The following is a 23753-nucleotide window of genomic DNA, read 5'->3' on the forward strand; positions in this document are numbered from 1 at the left end:
TTGTACATAACATAGGAGCAGACTACCTGACCATAATAATTAGGATATATTTTAGGAAGTGCAGAGGTAGGGATGCTTGTGTGATAAATCTCCAATTCTGATCCATTACCTTAAGCTCCAAATCACAAAAGAAAATCTCTAACCACATTTCTAACAATGGCTTTTATAGCAGAACACATTTATTATAGTATAAAACTTACTCAAGTCTTACAAATAAAATCCCCACATTTACAATCAAACCAGAAAAAATTAACGGCCTCCTTCCCCTCTATGTAGATATATTACTGGATTAAATAAGTGTTCTTTCTTTAGCAAAAATAGTGACTATTCTGAGCAAAAATAAAGAAAAAAGAAAAGTAGTTCTTTTTTCTCTAGTTTTTATTGAGAGGAATGGAAATTTCTTTTTTCTAGTGTCCTAGTAACTATTGAAAAAGCAAGGCATTCATGGGTGAATGACTACATCACCAGCAGTTCCTTTAAAAGTGAAAGAAAGCAAAGTTTAATCAAGCGTGGCTGCTGCAGTTTCCAATGTGCTTGCAAAACTTATTAGGCAGAAGGCATCTTTTTGATTGCTACATAAGACTGAAGTAGAATTTGTTTGGGTCTGAGAGTTTCCACAGGAAAAAATACAAAACCATTGTACAGGATGCTAACCAAAGTCACGGCTAGTGAAGGAAATGCAAAAGTGTGCTTTGTGCCCTTTGAAGGCTGCACCTGCAGCTCTGAATAACTGACACAGATAAATCATATTTTATAAAAGAAGATCAAGTTGGAAATAAATGTCTTTTTTAAAAAAGTAAGCATTAAGTGTCACGCATGAAAGAAACTTGCAATACTTCTTCTAGGCTTACTGCTAAGAAAAGAGGTTCATTTAAGAAAAAAAAAAAAGAAATCAACAGACCTTGAAGTCACAAACCAAAGGTACAAACAGTACTTGAAACCTATGACAAAGATGCTTTCAGGTAGGCATCAGTTTTTGGTGCCATTATGCAAACAGGAAGTAACTTGGTTAAAGTCTTCAAAATGATGAGAAAACCCTTTCAGAAAACCCCCAAGTATTCTTTACCACCTTTTCTCCTCCAAGAAACTCATTTGAGTTACTTCCTTCTCTTAAGCAGAATATGTTTGTTGAACTTGGACAAAAGATGCTAACTTATTCAAAAACTTAACCCCAAATACATTTTGTTTATTCAAGTTACAGTGTGAACTCAGAGCCCATAAGCATAGAATGAGAAACAACTGTTCACTTTACTTGCCTATAAGCTTTTACACAAGGCTATTTCTTCTCAAATGTGTATAATTAAACAAAGTACAATTGCATATGAAGTAAAATATTTGTGCACATTCCAGAGACCAATTTAATGTTTTACCCATTTTATTTTATTGCTTTCCAAGCAATTTATTCTAGTTCTTGCTTTTGTGCTTTAATTAGAAATTTAGCCATTTCCTAATCCTATTTTTTGCTTCCTTTGCTCTCCTCCTGCTCTTCCTTTTTCTTTCTTCTTTTTAACTTCTGTGTCTCTCACTTGTCTTGAATTATCCTTTGTGTGTGGCTTTCTGAGGAAGTATAAAAAGGATGTTTGGAGCTATATTTTCCCCTCAAGATGCAGCCTGGAAAAATGAATTTTATGATGTTTTATAAACTAAAGTCCAAAAGCAAACATGAAGGGATAAGAAGCAAAAACTTGACAGTCAATGAATGCATTCCATCTTCTGTTCCTGTTCATTAGAGTGGATAATTGAGTTGACTGGGTATTTTTAAATGATGCTATTTCTGTCCTATAACCATACAGTAAATGGTACACGAGTGACCTGAAAGAGATAATATACCTCCCAAAGCAATCAACTTAAAATGAAGGAACATGTTCCATGAAGCATCATAGAAACCCAACCGTAATTCACTCGACAGATATTTATTATCTTCTATATACAGGTTACTGTGCAAGGCAATGTGGGGGGATACCTAGAATTACAGAATCTCAGAGCTGGAAACAGCCTTAATAGAGTTTATATTCTAGTAGGGGGCACAAACAATATAATGGAGTTTAATTTTACTCTTAGTTTTATTATATGTCAAAGTTAAAGTCATTATGAGTCTTATAGAAGATGCAATGGATATATCTACTCTACACAATAGTGTTCTCTGAGTTCTTTATAAACCTTAATTTCTTTTAAGTCTCATAAAACAGGCTGGATCACATACGTGTTGGGATCTCCTGGGAGTATAACAAATACCTATGTTATTCCCACTGAATGTCCAAAATATATATATTTTTAACAGTTTCAATCACTATGATATCAAGTGCTTTCTTGTGTGATAATTAGCCTTTAAGGGCTACAGGAAGTCAGAGAAGGGAAAATTCATTTGAACTAGCATAGTCAGGGAAGGCTCTATTGAGAGCCCTTGAAGAGTGGATGGTATTTTTACTAGACAGGAAGGGTCTGATGTTGCAGGTAGGAGGAATAAAATGAACAACCATTCAGAGGCAGAAATGAGTATGTATTGCAGGAGAATTAATATAGGATGAGAGATGATGACATAGGCTAAGGTTTGAGAGTGGTAAATGGAAGTGTAGTGGGAGATATAGATGGATATGAACATTGTGACAAATTGTGGAGGATCTTGAATACCAATCAGACTGAAGTCTGATAGACACATGTATGTAAGTGTATATATGTGTGTGTGTGTACATACATATGCATGTACTCCTATATACCACTCTCACTTCTTAACCTGTGTCATTCTTTTCACCCTATATTCATTTTCCTGGAATACATACTCATTTCTGCATCCAAATGATTGATCATTTTATTCCTCCTAACTGCAACATCCTAACCCTTCCATTCTACTAATAGAAATATTATCCATCCTTCCAGGCCCAATCCAACATATCAATACATATACATTCAACTCAACCTATCTATACATATATATGGAGGGGGAAGTAGTGCAGATGAGTTTAGTGCCTTGAAATGTTTTGTTTCAGAAACTGTCTCATCTTCAAGTGAAAATATTCAGACTGATGGAGATGGCTGAAGGTCAGCAGAGAAGGTGGACATTTAGACTTAGCAACAGTTGAAGCCATGGGAATGCATGAGTTTCTGGAAGGTGATAGCATATGGGCAACCACAGGGTTATTCAAATTCAGAGTCACTGAAACAAAGGTCAGAGAAGGAGAAGGGAAACTGAAGCAAAGGACATTGGTTTTAAGAAGGATAAGGATGGTTACCATCAAATGCAGGAGAAAGATCTTGGAAAATGTAGAAAAGGCCAGGTGATTCGGTCATTAATGACCTTTGATGATTTAGTTTCTGAAGAATTGTGAAGTCTTCACTTGTGTTAAAGCCTTCGGGTGACTAAGGTGGAAATTGTGGGCATTCTGGCTCCTCAGCGGTAAATTTTGGGTAGGAGGAGCACTTTCACACCAAATAGGTACTTCCTTTTACCACCTACACATGGTCAGCTCTACGGAATCCAGAGAATTGTGAAAGATCATGAGCTTGCTTTAGTCCTTTGCTGTGTCTACCAAGACTATTAAATCTTTTAAGGAAATCCAATCTCAGTGCAAATATAGCAGAGATTTAGAGCTGCATGAAACCTTAAACGTTATTCAAATTCCTTTCATTTTACAGTTGACCTTTGCACTAAACCAACTTGTGAGAAAAACCAAGAAAGGGGAAGTTTCAGGAATTTAGAAATGCACGATGTAATGGAAAGCCCACGGCATCTTGACTCAGAAGTGGGTTTGAATCCTGATTCAGCCATTTAGCACTTGGTGTGCTTTTAGGAAAGCCATTTCTGTTTCTCTGGGGCTCAGTTTCCACATCTGCAAAATAAATGAGGTTAAAGTAAATCAGCAGGAAGGAAGGAATCCAAGCTATCAGCAATCAGTTGAAAAGACATGTTTCTAGTCAATGGTGTAAAATTCAAATAGAAATGGAGGGAGGGGCACTAAATTATACATAAGGATCTTGACTTAGAAAAATACTTATTAACATTATCTATGTTTTACTGTATTTTATTTATTTTGTTAAACATTTCACCCAAAATGTATTTTAATCTGTTTCTGGCTGTACTTGAGAATGTAGTGGGCTGTGTGCTCAGGCCTGTATTTGATATGTCTGCTCTACCTAGATCACTAATAATTACTGAAATGCAACTTAGTGCAACTTTGGGGATCCACTTCATACCCATCAGACTTGGCAAAGATGGCAAATGCGGAAAATGAAACATATTAGAGAGCTTGTGGGAAAAGTCAAATAATGCAGTGTTAGTATGTAATATGAATTGGTTCAGCCATTCTGGAAAACAATTAGGAACGACGTCCCCCAAATTGTTAAATCATGCACACCCTTTTACCCAGCAACACCACTATTAGGCCAATATGCCAAAGAGATCAAACAAAAAGAAAGGTACGTAAACATAGCAGTTCTTTTCATAGTAACAAAAAATCGGAACTTAAGGGGATATTCTATTGGAGGATGTAATGGAATATTGTACTGTAGAAAATAACTGAAATGAACTGTTTTAGGAAAAACTGGAAAGACTTTTATGAACTGATGCAAAGTGAAGTAGAACTAGAGCAATTTATATACTGTCATTGAGAAAAAAACAGCTTTGAAAGACTTTTAGTACTTTTGATCAATGCAGGGAGCCATAAATCCAGAACACTAAAGGTGAAACATGCCACACCCCTTTGACAGAGAGGTAAGGAACTTAAAATGTAGAGTCGGGCACACATTTTCGTGGATGGCCAACGGGCGAATTTGTTTTGCGGGACTATAAATGATCACTGTTCCCTCCTTTCCTTTCTTCCCTTTTCCCTTCCTCACTCCTTTCTTCTTTCCTTTCCCCCTCCCTCTCTTCCTTCACTTTTTCCTTCTATCCCTCCCTTCTTTTCCTTCCCTCCTTCTTCCTTCCTTCCTCAATTCCAGAGATGGGTGAGGGGAGATTTTAAAATATACAAAATATACAAAAAACAAAAGAATGAGTTGGACAACACTGTCCTTTCCAGTCTCCAATAAGGACAATCATCTCATCATGCTACGACGGCTGGCGAGTTAAGGTGGCTTTTTAGCCCGGTGGTCAACCGGCTCCCCCCACCCTCCCAAGAGAGCGATAGGCTGAGTCAGTGGGTGGGGGGTTGGTCCCACCTGGTCCCCTCGGAGTCGTGCCGGGGATCGGTCCCTGCGCGGCTCAGGGGCGGGTCCGGGCCAGGTGCGGCGTGGGAGGCCGGGCAGTGCGGGGGGCGGCCGAGGTGAGGAGTGAAAGGGGCAGCGCTGCGCTGCGGGGCCCTGGAAAGCGGAGCGGGCACTGAGTCAGCTGCTCAAATATGCAGCAGAGCAGGGACTGCCGGCCCGGCCGCCCCCGCGGGTGAGCCGGAGCTCCGACAGCGCCTCCGCCGACGCGCGCGGCTTTCCCGGCTCCGGAGCTTCCCTCCCCCGCGGCGCTCGGCGGGGTGAAGCCTAGGCAGAGGCGGCGGAAGGTGGCAGGAGGAGGAGGGAAGAGGAGGAGGAGGCGGAGGGAAGAGGAGGAGGATCAGGAGGAGGAGACACCTGGGCATGGGAGCTGGGCAGGGGGCGCGGCTCTTCCGGGGTAGCGCCGCCTGCGCCGCCGCCGCCTGCCCGCCCGACAGCTCGCTCGGTCGCTCGTGTGCTCGCTCTTCTGCCAGCCACCTCGCCCAGGTGTTGCCGAGCGTTCAGGTGCGCGCGGCCACGGCCCCAGTCCGGGATCTGACAGCGCCGCACGCGCCAGCCCGCCCGCAGCAGGGAGAGGAGAGAAGCCAACGAGGAGGAGGAGGAGGAGGAAGGGGGGGAAGAGAGAAAGGGAGCTAAGGGACGCCCGCCAGCCCGAGAGACCGGAGCCCCATCGGCCGCGGAGACGTCGGTGCCCGTCTTGATGCTGGTGCGTTCAGTAAGTGCTTGGAGATCTCGGGCCGCGCCGAGTTTCTTGCTCTAAGGTGGTGGGGATTTAAAAAACAGTAAACCAAAAAACTTTTCCTTAGTAATTTTCTAGAGTGAAATGTGCTTGGCTTGGGTCCCTGCCCCCTTAATTTCACTTCTTGGCGTGGGAGTCTTAAAGGAAATCAGAAGCAGAAACTGATATAGGGCTAGGAACTCCCTCTGCCTCTGGGATTTGTGGAGAGGGACAAACCATCAAAACAAGCCTGTTATTTAAAAAAGAAAATCCGACTTGTCTTCAAAAGGGTCTGAGTTTATTGAGCTGCAGGAATAAAGTAGTTATTTACGGCGTGCAAATAATCCCTTCGGTTTGCTTTACGCCTGTGCTCGACAGCTCCCAGCTTGTTAGGTTACACTACTGTGAAGGCCCGGTTAATTACCTTTAATTACAGTAGTTTGACCTTCACTTGCAGGAAAATTGTATTATCTACAGAGAAATACTGTGGTTTACAGATTTCGGGCACTCTCTTGCCATTGAGAACTTTGGAATACAACTGTATTCTTGTAATATTCAGTTTTATTTTCACCCAGCATTTGTTTCAGGGTTTTTTTTTTCCCCTTTATGGTCATTTAAACATATTTCTGTGGAGATTTTTTTACTTTGGGTTGGAACTTCTATTTTATCATATAGTGAAGTATAAGGCCTTTGATAAGGAAGAAAATGTAAGAAAACATCCCTAGATATTGTGTAATGTGATCCTGAAGTTTGTTTCAGCTTCACTTGGATGTTGGCAGCATTACTGGTTTGCCTTTGCAGTTGTTGAGATCCCTGTTGTCCAGGTCTTGAGAGAAAGAAATGGATTTGTATTTAAAAATAAGCCGTTTTAATAGTGTACTTTACTTTTGATGCTATTATTATTCCTAATTATAGTACTGTACTTACAAGGTCAGAATTGATTTTTTTTCCTTAAGCACTTTATGCCCACACTGGTTTATTGAACAGTGCCCATGGGTACTTGGGAAACTTGAGGTCATGGTTTTTTCTAAAAGGAAGTTCATTTAATTTTGTTTAAAATAAAAAGAGAATACTAATAAGTATTTACTTGACCTTCATGAACTCACCAGAGAAACACATTTAGGGCAAAAGGTGGATAAGAAAATTGTCTATTTCATAATGTTTAAAAAGTGGGTCGTGAAAGTAGGATATAAATCTACTGATGTGGAAGCAAATATTTCCAGTTCTTTTCTTACACACTAAATTCACTTACAAACAATTTAACATGAATCTTAAATTTGAAGTCTTAAAGCCTTGGCTTGTGGTACTCAACAAGGATTTATTTAAACTAAAACATAGCTAGGGGATAAATTGAATGACTCTTTAAAACTTATTTATGTGGGTGTGTATGCGTGTTTGTATTTTTCTACTTCCTCCAGAGACTTGTCAGATTTAATATGAGTTGGCCAACATTGAATGGTTATGCTGATGGTAGTTAAATAACCAATGATTTTTTCCCCCTTTAATGACTATCAGTCTGCACTAAGTGTTTAATATTTAATACACTAAGTATTTAGATATTTGAAAAATGATTTTTGAGCCACTGTAGATGAAGTTTTGAACTCGAAGAAAGTAGTATGTTGAACTCTAGACTATGCTAAGTACTTGGATTTAGGGTAGCATAAGGCCTTGACCTATGACTTGAAGCTGGGAGACTGTTCCCTGCTCCCCACCCCCATTCCCAGTTACTTTTGAGGTGGTATGGTGTAATCTTATGTACCCTATAACTATTTCTGACTTTTCATTAATATAAAATTTCCTGTATATGGCCCTTGGCCCAATGGGACTTTATAATGATATATTTTTTTTATAAACAAGAATAAGTTGAAGCAACGATAACCTTTCCATACAGAGAACTAGTGAGCATCACTTTTGAAACTCTTTGAGTAATCTTGATCAAAGATGCTATTAAAGAGACAAATTTAAAATGATATTTATTGCTTGAACCCCCCTCTTATAACTTATTAGGTATTTCCGCCCTTGATAGTTTTATAGGGCAATGGTGGAGTTTCCTTTTGGTTGTTACTAACATGGCCAAATCTTGTAATTTACATAATAAAAATAGGAAACTCAGGTTTGTCCAGTAAAGCTTGAAGTAAGATGATGTGCCTTTTTTGTTCTTTCCAAGGAAAATCTGAAATTATTCTATGTATCATTTCAATTTTTTTCATGTTTATCCAGATTAAATCTGTATTTGTGGGGAAGGCATCCTATTTCCTTATCTCATTAATTAAGATGATACTGAAACCATTATGTTGTTCCTTTCCTCATCTCGCCTTCCACCCCCAAAGCCCTCTAATCCTTGTTAGCAGTCAGAGAGTAGTTAGAACTTGATGTATGTATTCGCAAGAAGAAATTGAGTTTGGGTCTTAAGTGAATTGCTTGACTCTTTCTGTTGCCATTGATTATCAGTGTTGAGCAACAGATTTCTCCCAGTACACAATATAAATGATTGATTATCTGAGAGCAGTGAGTAGATCAGAATCTTTTCCCTTTGAAGCCCATCCTGAGAGAGGTGTGTGTTTGTAGTTTAATGATATTTTAGTATAAGGCATTAACAATGAAGCAGTATGGGGAGATGCACAATTTTTAGAAATTTAAATGCCCAAAAAAGTTCACACACATATGTATGTGTATGTATGTGTGTATATATAGCATGCAGATTGATGCAAAAGATTAAATTTAAAGAGGCCAAGTACTTGTAAATGGAAAAAAATCTCACATTATTACTGATGCTTCTGTCAGAAAAATGAATATAAGTTGATTCATAAAAGCCAGGTTGACAATGCTGATTAAGTTGGAAGAGGGTGGAGGCACTTGGGAGATGTTATTCAGACCAGTCAATACTGCTGACCATGAAGCCCATCACAAGAAAGTAATAGAGATTTTAAACTTTAACAACAAAGGAGGTATTTGAACTTCAGAGCAGTAAATTACTTCTAGTTGACATGAATCTTAAAAACAAAGATGACACAAAATTTGATCCCTGCATTAGAGATTTTATGATTTGTATAGGATATGCTCAGTCACTCTATGCTTCACAGAAGGGCTGCTTCAGTGATTACAGCCAGATCTACAGATGTGATAGTTTCTGTTGTAATCCATAAAGCAATAAGTATTTATTAAAAACTTACTCTGTGGGATAAAAAGAAAAAGCCAAAAAGTATCTCTGCCCTCAGGATGCTTAAACTGTAACAGGAGAGCCAGCCTGTATGGAAATAGATATATACAAGAGGCCCACTATATCTGGAATCCAATGCTAGATGTTGAGGAAAATTCAGTTTAGATAAGATTGAAACCTTGCCCTCGTAAAATTTAAAAGTTCAGTAGGGAAAAAAAGGGCCGTGCAAATAACTGGGATACAAAATAATTCGTGCTGAATATTCCTTGGATTGTTAAATAAAGTGTTATATGCATTTTGAAGGGAGAATGGGGGAATTTGATATGCATGGGGGAGGTAGAATTTAGTTTGGATTTTAAAGAATGAGTAGGAGATGTCAGTCAGGGAACAGGTAGGGAGGACTTTCTAGGCCAAGGGAAAAAAACAAAAGTTGGGAAGTAGAGGAGTATGGAATGTTTGAGGGAAAGAGATAGTCCTAGGTAACCTCTTGTGTGACAGGAGAAGAAGATGGGCTGGTCATGTGGTGAGAGCAAGGAATGACTAGTGCATAGGCCAAGTGCTCCATTGCTAGTCTCTTGATGCAGGGAGAAAGCAAGGTATAGCCTCTGTGGCAAACTTTTGGAAAACAGATGACCATCACAGGATGGGCAGACATGGATGGCTTGTGGTCTGCCTCATTGGAGGGAACTTCTGAATCAGTGAAAACCCAGATCCATTTGAGTCTTTGAAAGTAACCTCAACTAAATGAACTTGTCAGTAGGAGAAAAAGTATCAAATAATATATCCTTACACTGTGATGTGAAAATATAGAACAGTAGAAATTCACGGTTAAGTTTTACTTTTTAAGTTTTGCAGAGGACTTTGCTCACAACCAAGCTTGTGAGAGTAGGGATTGCAAATATTACTATCTTCATTTTACAGCAGAGGAAACTGATGCTCAGAGAAGTTGTGACCTTCCTACAGCTTAGAAGGAGCTGCTAGAGCTTTGAGTCTGCTGACAAAGTGCCAGCCATGTGCCAAGCATGATGCTTAGTTCAGGGGGTACATGTGCAAAAGTGGTTTTGTCTCCAAGGAGTCTACATTTTGTTGGGAGAGAGAGGATATGACATGTTCACAGTTAAGTAATTAGAGAATAGATACAAAGTATCTAGTGGATTTTGGGGTGTGTGTGGAGTGGGATGGCAGGACCAATCAGGGGAATCAGGGCTCTTGAAGGAGGAAGTATCCTTGAGCTAAGACTTGAAGGGAGCCATTGGTTCCAAGAGGCAGACTTGAAAAGGAGAACGTTTCAGGTATTCGGAGACTGTATAAAGACATGAAATCTGGGAGAGAAGGAGAGTTTTGCGTGGAGAACCACAAATAAGACTTTCTTAACTGGAGCATACAGTGTGCGAGTGTGAGTGATGCCTAAATGAGGCTGGAGCAAGATCATGAAGGTCTTTAAATGCCAAACAGAAGAGGTCTTATTATAAAGGAAGTTCTGAAGCTTGTTGAACAGGGAAACAATGTGGACTGACCTTTATGCTTTAGGAATGTCAGGTTGCCAACTATGTGGAGGGTGGATTAGGATTAGAAAACAATTAGGAGGCTATGGAAGTAGTCTCCCAGGGAGGTGAGGGCTGCCATCTAGGGTGATTATGGTGTGAATGGAGGACATAACCTAGGAGAAGCTATTGTCACCTCTGTACCATGTTGGGGTTTTATAGGCGCCTTTATGGAATCGTTTTTATTGATGATAACAATCATCAATGATTGTTGCTGAGTTTTTAGTAGCTATAGACCAGTATAGCATATTTAATCCGGGCAAAGACAGTATCATGGTTTACCTCTGACCCCACAAAAATCTTACTTAATTCACTCATCAGCAACAATGACTCCTAATGGCCTCTGAACTAGTCTCCTTGCCTCCAGCCCCTGAAATGTCCATTCTCTATAGGCCCTGCTGCCAAACCAATCTTCCAGATGCACAGCTGTGGCTGTCATTTCCGTACTTAGAAACTTCCAGTGACTCCTTTGACTACCACATAGAATCCTTAGTACTTAGCTTGGTATTCGAAGTTCCCACATTTTGTAGTCTTCTCTCTTCTTTTCTATACCAGTCCCATACGCTAGCCAAACTGGCATACTTTATTACCCTATAAAAACTCTTTGTGCTTCTCTCACTTTCTGCTGATGCCCTGTTTTCTTCCCCACTCCATTCTCTGTCTTTGAAAATCCTACTCACAGTCTTAAAGGACAAGGCGAAATGCTATTTTCTTCCTCTTATGATCACCCATAGGTAGAAATGACTTCTCTGCATGTTTAGAATACTCTGCTTATATTGCTTATGATATTTATTTTATATTATCTTGTATTTCAGTCATGTGCATAGATCTTTTTTCCTTCACCAAAAGTCCAAGGTTTTGCTGGAGAGGGACAGTACCGTAAGCATCAGCAGATATACAAATAAGTAAATACACGCACACACATATTGGTATTTGTAGTCATCTATCTCTCTATATATTTAGTCATAGGATCAGAGATTTAATGTTAGAAGGTATCTTAGAGGTCCTCACATTCAGGGCTTTTATTTTACAAATGAAAATTCAGAACAGTGAAGTGACTTGCCTGAGGTCACCTAGGTAGTAGCTGAGAGAGCCAGCAGTCACTTATTTGGAGCCCTTTGACTCCAAATGTAAAGGTTTTTCTACTATGCCATATTTTCTACACTGGCTGGGGTGGGGGGTGGGGTGTTAAAAAAAACAACAACAAAATGAAACAAGCAACAATAAGAAAAAGCTCTTCTGCAGAACCAAATGGGGCACGTAAAGTCAGAAAGATGAGTGTGCTTTAGTAATTTATGATGGCAGTAATAGTCAGCAGTGTGTTATGATAGCACTCCTTTTCCTTCTTCCCTCTCCCCTGCTTAAGTGTACTGAGAGAATGGCTTCTTGAAATAATCAATCAACCAGTAAGTATTTATTAAGCATTTGTTGCATATTAGGTACTGTGTTAAGCTTTAGGTTGACAAAGAATAAGCAAAAATGGTTCCTGTCCTGGAAAAGCTTACATTCTAATGGAGATATTATTCTCTCTATACTCTGCGATGGTCAGATGACATTGGAATATTGTGTTCAGTCCTGCGTGTCACAGTTTTGGATAGATATTGATACTTGCTGATAGAGTCCATTAGTCAGAATGAAGGTAATTAAGTCCATGCCCCATGAGGATCAGTTGAAGGAACTGGTTTTTTTGTGATAGCTTTTGTGTGTTCAAGTATTTGAAGGGCTGTTAACATAGATGAGGGATTTTGCTTGTCCTACTCAGTCCCATAGGGCAGAACCAAGGACCTTCTAGGTCCTTGGATGTTGCCTTTTGACTGAATCCAAGTTTTACCAGACAAATCCTTTTATTAAGGGGATTTTTTTCTGTAAAATTTGGATTCAGTCAAAGGGCTGAACTTGAGGACTTAGGGGGCCATATGTGGCCTCGAGGCCCCAGCTTCCCCACCCCTGGTCTAAGTGGAAGTCAGGAAAAGCTTCCTCAAAGCTATCCCAAAGTAGAATGATGTGCTTCATGGAGTAGTGAATTCTCCCTCATTGGAAGGCCTCAAGTACAGTCTGAATGTTGGCCTAGTTGTCTGCTGAGGTCTCTTTCAGGTCTCAAAATGTGTTCTTTATTCTAATATCTATCCTTTCATCCCTGTTTTTGATGCAGTTAGATGGTCAGTAAATCATAGATTCATTGCCATAGATATAAAAATGGATATCTTGTTTTTATATCACCCTGTTTCTCTAGATATATATTCCTTCACTGGGAGTCATCCCCTATAACCAAGAATAAAAGAGAAAGAGGAAAAAGATCAACAAAACTAACTATCACATCAACTGAGTCTGACAGTATCTTCAGTGGAGCCCTAGAATTTTAAAGACCAAAGTGATCATCTGGGCCAAATCCTAACCATTTTTTTTTCACCAATCTTGAATGTATAAATGGACTTTTAAGTTTGGAGAAGTTTTTTGAAATGGTTGTCATCATAGCACATCATAGAAATCGTGAACCAATCTGAAAGGACCTAATCACAAAATTAATATTGAAGTCAAAGTTACTACTTATAAATGGAAAAGTAAAGAATGTTTTGGAGCTAAATTGATTCTGCACAGACCCAAATCTTGGTCCCAAAATTCAGTGGAATGGAGGATTTTGGGTCCCAAAACACTTTTAAATGAGTATCTGTGGTTTCTATTTGTAAACCCCAAATCTGCATTTACTAAGCTGACCTGACTGGATGTTAAAATTTATGTCCTGTTCACACTTAAGATGAAATATAGCAGTTTCATGACTGTAGTTTCATGATGTTAGCACTATACATGTTGATATAGCTAGAAGTCAGGTTTATGTGCTATTTCATCATCAAGCCTAACTAATATATGTGTGACTTCTCAACCTCATTCAACCCAGAAACTGACCTACTGCTCTTTACACCTCTACTATTCCTGCTTTCATGGGGACTCAAAAAGTTGTACTCTTCTAATTGCCAAATGATTAAAGCCTTTACTTCAAAGATCTTCCAATTCAGGATTTAAAATGCATTTTCTAATGCTAGCCAATTAGCTTAAAAACCAGATGGACTGCTTTGGCAAGAATCATGGAGGAGATGGAAGGCTTATTAAAGATAATGATATGATCAGGCACTTGATTGTTGAGATAGTATCTGAACCTAAATATTATCTACTTTTAATAAGGACTTTTCAGAATGAGTGAAGGCAAAATTGCAACTTTGACTTTCACTGAACCAAGAAGAGGTGGGTACAAAATTTTAAATTCTGAGAGTAAGATTTCAACAAAACTAATTACCTAATTCAGTAGCCACTGAATGAGAAAACGCACTAAAATTTGACCTTTTTCCTTAAACGTATCCTTTCTTCTTGGATCATGCAGCAAAATCTTGTGTCCAGAACATATTTTTGTCTTCCAGTTATCTAATATACCTCAAAGTACGTTCTCCTATTCCTTGATGGCATGGACAAAGTCATATTTCTTGCTAGTCTTTCCTGTCACACAACTCTGCTTAAAAATATTAATATGTATTTTTTTTTGCAAATACCATATACTTGCCATAAGGTAAGGTACTATGAGAATAAAAAAAGGATATAATATTTACTGCTCATAGGCAGTTATGGACCAATTAGAAATAGGAAATCAACAAAAACCAATAATAGAACCATACAAGACATAAAGTACTAATTGGTTTTTGACTCCAGACAGTATAGGAAATTGGGCAATAGATTGATCAATGAAGACTTTGGTAGTAAGGGAAAGATTCATAACTGAAGTTAGTGCTAAGACATGGGGGTCAGGTAGGACTACTATTAGCCAGGCACTGGGCTAAGCCCTGGGAATACAAAGAAAGGCCAAAAAAGCCTTCAGTCCTTTCGGTCAAAGGTCTCTCAGTCTAATGATTAGGTATGATATTTCAGATCAGTGGGCAGGAGACCAACATGACTGAAAGGTGTAGAGGCAGAAATACGTGCTCCAGCATCACTCTACATCATTTGGCTTCTCAATACTTGCAAATATCTATAATTTCATCTGTGTAAATACTCTTTTTAATGATGCAGGTCTGAGCCTATCTCTACCTTGTTGTTCTTCTTCAGATTCTCCAGAGGTAGAGAAGAGAAAAGCAGTGGACCAGTCATGTAGTGTTGGTTACCAGTTAGATGCTAATTTCTTCCTGACTTTTAAAAAAAAATCCTTTTTATTGCTGCTTTTTATTTTTACATGGCATTCATTTCTGATTAGTTTCTCTAGCCAGTGAGTCTTCTGTCATATAAATGTTAAAAACAAATAAAAAATTAAATATAAAAATTTGAAATTAGCAAAATTAACTGAAATGTCAACAATTATTGATAATATAGACAATATTCTATACCCATAGTTTCTTAACCTCAGTAAATACAAAAGGGAGGTGCCTTTTCTCAACTCTTTTCAGGGGCAAAAAGTTGTCTTTAAAATTATGTAGCATCCAGTTTCATTTTATTGTTTCATATACATTATTGTCATTGTGTAGATTGTTTTCCTTTTTCTGCTAACTTTATTGTGTCAGTTTGTATTGGTCTTCCTATAATTCTCTGATTTCTTCATTTTCATCATTTCTTATGGATCAGTAATATGCCATTGTGCTTATGCACCACAGTGTATCTCGCTATTTCCCAATTGCCTGGCATGTAATTAATAAAATATTTTGACATATATTGAACTTTTCTATCATCAATCCTATTAGAGGTTCATATCTGGTAATGAAATCCCAGGGTTAAAGAGTGTGGACATTTTAGTCACTGATTTTAAGCATAATTTTAAACTGCTTTCCAGAATAGTTGGACTAATTCATAGCTCCACCAAGAGCATATTAGTATACCTGTCTTGCTGTAGCCTGTCCACCCTTCCAACATTGACTAGTTTCACATTTTGTCATCTTTGCCAATTTGGTGCATGTGAGGTAAACCTTCAAAATTGTTTTGGTTTGCATTTGTCTTATTAGAGATTTGAGCAATCTTTAAAAATTTAAAAGTTTTCTTTTGAAAACGAGTTGTTCATAACCTTTAAAAAGAAGGCACAGCTACCCAACCTGGTGCAATACTCTTTTTCCCAACCACCCTCACCAAACCCAGGATTGATGAAATACTATCATGATTTTCCCTTCCCAGTAGTTTGGGGCCCTGGACTCTTTTTAGGCCTTTGGATACATAGTAGGTATGGCCTCTGATGTTACTTTGATGAGGGAAGTGTGTCCAACTACATTCCTTCTGATCTGATGGAGCACCATTAGGTCTTATCTGTCACAGAATCATTTAGTTATCATCTATTTTGCAGCGCACTGAGAAGCTTTGGATCTTTCCTTTAGAACTCGAAGGTCCACTGGGCCTTTCCAAGTATCCTACAGCTGAAGTAAGTCTTCATTTACTCAATCAAATGTGAGCTCTTTGAGATCAGGAAGTATGTTGTTTTTCTCTTTCTTTTCCCAATACTTAAAACACTGTGTGACACATAGGAAATGCCTAATAATTTTTTTTATTCTGTTTTGTCACTTATCCATTAGAGAATGACTCCTGCTTTTATGTATTTGTGTTAATTTCCTGTGTATGATATCAGAACCTTATCAGAAATATTTGATAGAAGATTTTTGACCCAGTTGAGATTCCCTTCTTAATCTAGCCACAGTGATTTTTTTTTTAAGTGCTAAAGCCTTTAAACTTCATGTAAAGGAAATCTTCTGTTTTTATCTTGATGCATATTTCAGGCTGAAGTGTTCTGAGGGCTGATGCATATTCAGCATAACATCTCTAGATGGTCAGGTTTGTCATTCAGCAAGCATTTATTGTGTATTCTATGTTTCAGAAGCTGATAGACATTGTATATGCAGAGATAAAGAATGAAACAGTTCTTTTTCTCTAGTTTACATTTTATTGTGGGGAGAAAACAGTATGAAGAATAAGTACAAAATAAATATAATGTATTTGGAAGTTGAATTTGGGACAGGAATTATAGAAAGTGGTTCTTGGTCTTGAAAAAAGAGAAATTCTGTGAGATATAAGTAAGAAGAAGGTACACTCCAAATATGGGAGTAGCTGATATAAAGGCACAAAGATAGAACCTAGAGTTCCATGTGTGAAGAATAAGGAGATGGTCCATGTGGCTTGACAGTAGTGTTCAGGAATGGGAGTAACGTTTAATGAGACTATAAAGATAAGTTGAGGGCAAATTTTAAAGGACTTTAGAAGCCAAGGGTGCTTCTTGAGTAGGGGAATAACCTAGTCAGATTTACACTTTAGAAAAATCACTCAGTCCTCTGTGTGGGGGATAGATGGGAGAAAGGAGATTCGAGGCAGAGAGACCAGTAGTAGTGTGAGCAGGAAGTGGAGAGGTACAGAACTAAGGTGTAGAGAGAGTGGGGAATGGAGAAGAGAGAGCTGTAGAGATGGAAATGGCAAAATTGGCAACTGATTGTATATGTGAGGTGAGGCAGAGTGAAGGGTTAAGAATAATGTGGGAGTTACACATCTGAGAGACTGACAGAAATAGGAACTTATCTTATTTGCTTACTTATTTACTTATCTCAAGGGAATGTTATGAAATTCACATTAAATCATTAAGGTGAAATTACTTGAAGTTATAATGTATAAAAAATTAAGTAGTTTAATACTTTTAGGAAGTGTGAGAGAACAGATCATTTGAAATTATAGAAAAACAGATACAGCCTAATAACTTTAAGAAAGTTTAGATGGCATGGCCATAGAACTTTGAGCAAGTATCAGGACAGATGCTGATTAGTGAAATATGGATGAGTAAAAATCTTTAGAAGGCATCACAGAATGAGTTTTCATTTTGAACACATTTTAGGAATGTCATCTTTTGTACAATTACAGTACTGTTTGTTTGGACACCAAAATATTCCCCATACTACATACTGTTAGTAAGGAAATGGGATTTACAGAACGTAGTCAGGCATTCAGGTTGCTCCTACCTATGCATAGGTGGTATGGTGTGATTGAATGGCAATGAAAAGCCCCCTCTCCCAGATACCTTTTGCTGACCTCTCCTGCTACCTTACTTTGTCTGCTATACAGCATTGCTTAAGAGAAGTGATTTTCTTGGGGAAACTATTAAAAAGCACCTATGCTGGCTACACACACACACACACACACACAGACACACACGTGTGTGTGTGTGTGTGTCTGTGTGTGTGTATAATGTTTACTGATATACTAGAAGTCTTTCAACTTGTGTCATGCTTTTTTGTCTCTTACCTGTGCTATTGCCTAATGTCTGAAAAAATTTTTTCTTGCCCTGCCCCCTTTTGAGTCCCTGTTTTTTCAAAATTTTGCCTCCCCACCCCCCCAAAATCCATTCATCCCTCCTTTCTGTAATTCAGAGGGTATTAAGAAAAAAAAACTTCATATATTTGTCATAGTTTGTATTGTACAAATAGTTATTTATGTACATGTCTTATCACTTGATTCCCTAGAGGTGTGGCTGGGATCCTTTCTTAGTTACTTTTCTTTTCCTCTCTAATTTCCCTCATTGACTAGCTCTGTGCATTGTATGTAAGAGGCACTTATGGTATTTCAATAAGTGATCATAATATCTTTAACCTTGTAAATGATCAGTTACTAGCTGAAAGCAAGGTTTTGAAAGAAATTGAAACAAGAGATATGAGTTGGTATATTGGAAATAATACTAGACTTGGAGTTGAGACTCTGATACTGTCAATTGAGTCTAGTGACTGTGGGTTAGTCTCTTTCATTTTATAGAGGAAGAATAACAGACTTGTCTGCCTAGGACACAAGGTTGTGAAAAACATTTTGTAAATGGAAAAGTACTATATGAATGTGACTGGGGTTGGGGAAGGTGTAGAATCTAGGTAGAGGGTTTTCCTGTAATATCACCAAGGGAAGCAGATGGTCACCGATTTTTCTGGGGTGTGGGAGAAGAGAGTTGGAGTGATTTGGAGAGAATATCGCAGAGAGAATAGAAATGAAGGTGGAAATAAGAAATCATAAAATCTTAGAGGTCATCTAGTCCAATCCCAGAAGGAAACAGAAAGAGAACAAATACACAAACAAATAAATAAATAAATAAAATCCTTCCTCCACAAGATAGTCTTCTTTTTAATTATGAACTTGACAAAAATGAACATTGCCATATCCAGAGAACAAAAAGAGAATTGTGTATGAAACTTTGAAACTTTGATACATTTACCCTCAAGCTTATATTAAATTTAACATGATACCATTAATGCTGTCTTGTTGCCTATATCCACTTCTAAATGTCCTTCTGTTCTCTTCTGTGCATTTTAAAGATGTTTCATTTACATTCTATTCTTTTTTTCCTTGCATCACTAATACTAACTCCCCATCCCCTTACCCCCCCCAAAAAAAAAAGTTGTTCTTCCCTCTGCAAAGAGATGCTTCATTGATCCCCTTTACTGAGTCAGGAGTGGTTATTCCATTGATCAGAATTTATAGGTCTTTGAACATTGTTTTTCTTTAATCATGTTGTAGTAGTGTAAGTTGTTTGGGTTCTACTCACTTCACTCTATAACAATTCATTCAAGTTTCACAAGAATCCATCTGAATCTGTCCCCTTTGTCATTCTTTGTGTCAGGATGATCTCTTCCATTATATGCCAGAATACCGTTGGTGCATTTTCCAGTTGATGAGTACCTACTTGGTTTCCAGTTCTTTCCTACAATAAAAAAGTAATGTTACAAATGTTTGAGCAGGTGAGTCCTTTTTTCACTTTCTTTGATCCCTTTTTTGGAGTATATGACTAATAGTAGTATTGGTAGGTCAAAGGGCATGAAGAGTTTAATGATATTTTGGGGTATGGTTCCAAATTGTTTTCCAGAATAGTTGAGTCATTTTACAGTTTCGCTAACATTAATGTGCCTATCCTCCTACAAGCCTTTTGACATTTATCATTTTATATCTTGTCATTTTTTGCCAATCTGTGAGGTAGAACCTCAGAATGGTTTTAATTTTTTTGTATTCCTTCATTAGTCATTTGTAGCTTTTAAAATATGCTCGTTGATAGCTTTCTCTTTGTTCCCTTTTTCCTCCTCCTTTTTCTCATCTTCCTTCTCCTCTTGCCAGTTCACAAACTTTGACCATTTATTTACTGCCCTTTTTCTTGTACATGGGTATGAATTCCTTATATGGCTTTGCCATTAGACATTTATGAAAGAGAAATCTGTTACAAAGATTTTTCCCCTCAGTTAAATGTTTCTTTTCTTATTTTAACTGCATTGTGTGTGTATGTGTATAAAACCTTTTCAGTTTTATTTTATCAAAATTGTATGTTTTTTTTTATTAACTTCTCTATCCCCAACTTAGTCAGTAGCTCTTCTTCTTTCCAAGTTGTGAAAGGTATACCCTTCCATTCTCTTCTGATTTGTTCATGATATCAATCCTTTATCTCTGCATCAGATGTATGTAGTTGAAGTTTATTGTGGTCAATAGGGTTTGAGATGTTCATAAAACCCAATTTTTCCCAGATTGCGTTTATGTTCTTCTAGCAGTTTTTGTTGAGTATTGAGCTCTTAATGCAGTAAGATGATGTCCTTGCCATGCTGCTACATTCACTTGCTTCTGGGTTTGTGTACCCAATAGGTGTTTTATCTATTAACTTTTCTATTTTTTAACCTGTATCAAATAATTTAGATGATTATTGCTTTGTATTCTAGGTTGTCATCTGGTATTAGTACCATACTGCTCTTTTCTTTATTCTCCTCATCTTTTCAGTCACTGTGGCTTGAACCTAGGGTTGTCATTTCTAATTCCTTACATTTAGGCTCCACAGGTACTCTACACAACAGCGAGGCCACCTCCTGACTCTGTGTGTTTTAATTGGCCTTCCCCTGTGCCTGAAGGTTTTCCTTCTTCACTGCCTCCTGATTTCCATGGATTCCTTCAAGTTTCAGCTAAAATGTCACTATCTCCTAGTGTTTCTGGGTCCCCTCAACACGAGTGTCTTAACTCTGAGATTATTTCCCTTTCATTCTTTATGTACCTTGTATGTACAGTAGTAGTTTCCATATTGTTTTCAGTATTAGAATGTGAACTCCTTGAGGGCAGGGACTGTTTTTGCCCTTCTTTGTATCTTAAGGTGAATTTTGTTATTTTGTTTCATTTTATTAACAGCCCTTCCGTAGTCTGGTAAGATACTTAAATCTATAAATTATTCTTGTTCCAGTTTTTAACATTTGCACAGCCCAACCATGAACAATTTATTTTTAGAGTGTTTTATAATTATATTCATATAGTTCCTGTGGGAAATCGAGATAGCTGGACTTCTTGAGACAGTATACATTCTCTAATTATATAGAGTAAAATTTATTTTTCTAACCCTTCATCCTGGCTTTTGTTGGTAGGATACAGAAATAATGATGAATTTTGTGGGTTTATTTTATATTATGTTATGTAGAACAGGTGCTTGACAGAGTCAGATTCTACCTCAGATAATTGCTTTATGACCCTGGGCAAATTATCTCTCAGACTCAGTTTCTTCATTTGTAAAATGGGGATGGTAATAACACAGGGTTGTTGTGAGGATTAAGTGAGGTAATATATGTGAAGCACTTTGCAAATCTTAAGTTAGTGATTTATTTAAATTCTCCATTTCTTTTTCTTTTAGTCTAAGCATTTTATATTTTTGAAAAAATTCAACTGTTTCATTTAAGTTAGTTTTGTTGGCATACAATTGGACAAAATATTTTGTAATAAATTTCTTTATTTCCTCATCATCTGATGTGAATTTCCTTTTTATTTTGGCAATTTGGTTTTTCTCAGTTAGTGGTTTTATTAGCTTAAAACAGTTTATGCTTGTATCAATTTAATTTTTCTAATAACAATTTTTCTCTTTAATTTTTAATATTTCTATTTTCATAGCTTTTTGGGTTTTCTGAGTATATGTTTCTATTTATTTTCTGGTTGTATGCTACATTCATTTATCTCTTTTCTCTTGTAGCTAAAAGTGTTTGGAGAGAGACATTTTCCTGTTTTGTAGGTTGTCTCATTCCTGTGATTTTCTTTAATGAAATTAAGTCTCACCTGCAATCCCATCTTGTAGAGGAAAAAAAGCCTTTCCAAATTCCCCTTAATTCTAGTGCCTTCTGTAATTGAATTAACTTTTCCTTGAGGCACTTAGCTTCTGTGCAGTTCAGTACATATATTGCTGTTACTTCTTTACTTATGTTGTCTTTAAACAACAGTTTCCTTGGTTATAACAATATAGTGTTTAAGATGTTTGAAAACGGCTCTCGGGCACATCCTGTCCCAATCTTCTTTTCTCTAGACTGAATAAACTTCCTTAGTTTCTTCAACTGATCTTTGGGTGGCATAGTTTCAAATCTACTTTCCATCACAATTGTTTTGTCGAATAAGCTACAGCTCGTTAATATTACTTCCTAAAATGGGGTCCCCCAAACTAAGTATGATTCTCAATATACCAGATCCAGAAAGAGCATATATCACCTTCCTTATTCTAGACAGTGCTTCTATTAATGGAGTCTGAGATTGCAATGGATCAGTATTTTGTTTCCCTTGTCACACTTATCTTGAGTGTACTGTCCACTGAAATCCTTTGTTTCTTTTTTTTCCCCTCCTGAATGCAAAGCCATATCCCCACTGCCTTAAAGGTACAATAAATGAAAAAAAATTTTTTAGAGTATTTGTCTCTCAAATTTTGTTTCTTAAATCCACTGTTCTAGACTGTGGAAATCTTTTTGGATCCCAGTGCTGTCATCCCACATATTATCTATTACTCTGTTCATGACATCTGCAAATTTTGTAAATACGCCATCTTTGTCTTCATCTGAAACATTAATATGTTGAATAGAATAAGGAAATGATAGAGCTATAGCAATCTTGAATAATCGCTGAGTTGAAGTTGATTAATCATGGAATTTTGGGTCATGCTGTTTAAATAAATTTGAAATTCACCTAAATACCTTTTAATATTGTCCACATCTTTCTAAACTGCCCACAGGGATATTGCAAGAATTATCAAATGTTTTGCAGAAATCTAGGTATACCATACTTCTGGTATTTCCCTGATTCAACAGCCTAAAAATCCCCAAAAGGAAATGAGGTTAGGCTAGTGTGGCTTGACGAGTCTGTGGTAATGTTAATTCTTCCCTTTTCAAGTGCTTACAAACTATTCCTTAAATAAGATGTTCTGTATTTCCCTCCCCAGGAATTGATGTTAAAGTTGGCCAGTCCATGCTTTGAAGACTCTACCTTGTGGCCCTTTTAGGAAAGTGGCACATTTTTCTGAGGCCTGTCCTGCAGAACTTTAGTTTTTGTGAGTTTTTTTCCAAGCTCACAGACAGCTGTTTACCCACGAACTCAAAAGTTGCTTTAGTATATTGGGATGTTTATCTGGACCTGTTGACTTGAATACAATTACCTGGCCTTGCTTCTATTTTCCATATACATCCTAAAGTCCTGAGTTGGTTGAGTTCCCAGTACAGTGATGATAATTGTCTTTTTTAGCCAGCTCCTTTTTTTTCTTCATCAGAATAATTTTATCTTAATCAGATTTTCATTCTTGAAAGCTTTGAAAGTATTTTGAAAGTCAGTTTTCTTGTTCTGACTTCCTTTGTAGAATCTTTGAAATATATTTTCCCAAGGTCTACAGTATGTCTGTGTAGAGTTTATGCCTTGCCATCCCCTTATTATGGGATCACTCCCAAGATCCCATAATTTCTGCTTATCAGCCAATTCTTTTGTTATTTTTCCTTTTTCCTGGTTAAGTACTTCATTTGACCTTTGAACCAACTGAGAGAAGCTCTCATAACCCTAAAATGGAACTGTGTGAATGATGGAATGATTTTGTTTAAGTAACGTTTTTCTACTAAAACCACTTCCTTTTCTGTAGTGATACAGGCAGTCAGCAAAGCTGTATGTGAACATTAAGTGTTCTTGTATTCAAGGGAAGCACTGTGGTGGTGTAGAAAAGCAAAGATGAAGAAATTACCTTGTGTGAAAGGCTCTTTCTTATTTGGTTTCAAGTAAATACCCATGTCTTGTGAAGATAGTCCTAACTGATACATCCATATGCTAATGCAAACTTCCTGTGGCTCTCCCCTGAACTATAGGACTATATAGTTTTATGTAGGAAATGACATTTGGTATCTTA

General features: G+C 37.6%; 1 protein-coding gene and 1 long non-coding RNA gene across 2 annotated transcripts in view; one reads left to right on the forward strand and one right to left on the reverse strand.

Moving 5' to 3' along the window:
• Positions 1–1165: 1165 nt before the first annotated feature.
• On the reverse strand, positions 1166–5244 carry LOC110212215 (uncharacterized). Its single transcript, XR_002325603.2, has 2 exons — positions 5155–5244; positions 1166–3827 (listed from the first exon to the last, which is right to left on the reverse strand). It is a non-coding gene; the product is annotated as an uncharacterized LOC110212215 (long non-coding RNA).
• Positions 5245–5824: 580 nt separating this feature from the next.
• The window catches only part of ARAP2 (ArfGAP with RhoGAP domain, ankyrin repeat and PH domain 2), a 239216-nt gene continuing 221287 nt past the window's right edge, over positions 5825–23753 (forward strand). The window contains 1 exon segment of the mRNA XM_078148406.1: positions 5825–5914. The gene's annotated coding sequence lies outside the window, so the exon portion shown is untranslated.

The sequence above is a fragment of the Phascolarctos cinereus genome, unplaced genomic scaffold (genome assembly GCF_003287225.1).
Source record: "Phascolarctos cinereus isolate Bilbo 61053 unplaced genomic scaffold, phaCin_HiC Scaffold_9;HRSCAF=440, whole genome shotgun sequence".
NCBI lineage: Eukaryota > Metazoa > Chordata > Mammalia > Diprotodontia > Phascolarctidae > Phascolarctos > Phascolarctos cinereus.